We start from the raw sequence: 1,752 nt of genomic DNA on the forward strand, positions 1-1,752 counted from the left end.
AGGCCGAGACGGGTGGATCACGAGGTCAGGAGATCGAGACCATCCTGGCTAACACGGTGAAACCCCGTCTCTACTAAAAAAAAAAAAAAAAAAAGAAATTTGAGCTTCTAAGTTCAAATTAAAATTTTAGAAAACTTGTATCTACACTCATTGGCTTGGCAGTATCCCCAGACTTCAAGCCTTTTCTAATAAGATCTGGTGATATTGGCAAATGTGATTGATTTTTTGATATTGAATAATGGAAAATCTGCATAACATAGTGAACTTTTGTTTTCTCGCTAACTAACATGATGTTACCAAATTATGCATTGGTAAAAGATTCCCTTACAGTTCAAATAGGCCAGTGTTCTATTTTCGGTTAATAGAACATGAAAAGTTAATTGGTGTAACTTCAGACTTGTATTGCATGTGACCTTTAAAAAAAACGACTGCTGCTGAGTTATGGTATAGTATCAAAAAAGAATGTGCACAACGAAATGAAGAGATCTGTAAACACGGTTGAAATCCATCTCCCCTCCAACTGCATATCTGTGAGAGACTGGACTTTTTTATCCATTTCCACCCAGCAACATACCACAGCAAACCGAATATGGAAGCAGCTACAAGAACCCAGCATTCTTGGATGGTTAGATTTCTCTAATAAAGCTGTGTTCTCTTTTACTTTCTGAGTAAACTTCAGGGTGAATTTAGGATCTAGTCACACCTCCTTCATAACAGTGTCCATTCTATTGAAATTGCCCATTTATGTGTCTGTCTTCAATGCAATAAGACAATAAGCATTTCTGGCTCTGGAATAGAACCACTAGAGTCTTATTTTGGGATACCCAGTTCTGAGGTCTGTGTTGTTGTTCAAGTTAATTCAAATTTCTAAGCCTCAATTTCCTTATTTTTAAAAAGCACATGATGACAGGATGGATAACAAAGTGCTATCTTAAGTTTTATATGAGATAAAGCCCATAGATATATATATACGTATTTCCATATATATATTACATATACAGTATAGGAATATGAATTTATATGCTTGTTGTATGCACCTACTCATATTTATATATTTATGTATATGTATCATGTATTTACATTACCACTTCTGCACTGTTTCACTGTGGGGTCTGGCAGGTGGAGCCTTGTCTTAGGTGCCTGGTACACAACGCTTGGCCCAAAGTGAGTCTTCAGTGTTTGTTAACTTAAATTGCAGTGGGGATAGAATTTTGCTATGTACATAAAATACACATGATATACATATTAGTTTTGCAATGTACATAAAATACACTATATTATCATGATAAAGTCCCCTTCCTCCTCTTCCTACAGGAAAAGTTGATTCTTTAACTATACTTTTAAGAAGCTTTTTTGAGGTACAATTGATAAAAATTGCACATTTTTAACTTACACATTTTGCTAAATTTGGACACATGTTTGCACCTGTGATGCCATCACCACAATCAAAAGACAAAGCATGTCCATCACCTCTAAACATTCCAATGTGTTCGTGTGTGGGAGATTTTTTTTTTTTTCCAATGAAAACCCTTAATGTGAGATCTGGCCCCTTGGCATATTCTAAAGTGCACAATTCAGTATTGACAACACTAACCACTGTGTGGTTCAGCAGATCTCTGGAACTTATTCACCTCTCCTGACTGGAACTTGAGCCTATTTCCCCATTTCCCTCCCCCCAGCCCCTAGCAATATAAATGAACACAGAAGACACTGCACTAAGTGAGATAGGCCAGACAGAGAAGAACAAATCCT

Source organism: Colobus angolensis, unplaced genomic scaffold (genome assembly GCF_000951035.1).
Source record: "Colobus angolensis palliatus isolate OR3802 unplaced genomic scaffold, Cang.pa_1.0 Scaffold136, whole genome shotgun sequence".
Classification (NCBI taxonomy): Eukaryota; Metazoa; Chordata; class Mammalia; order Primates; family Cercopithecidae; genus Colobus; species Colobus angolensis.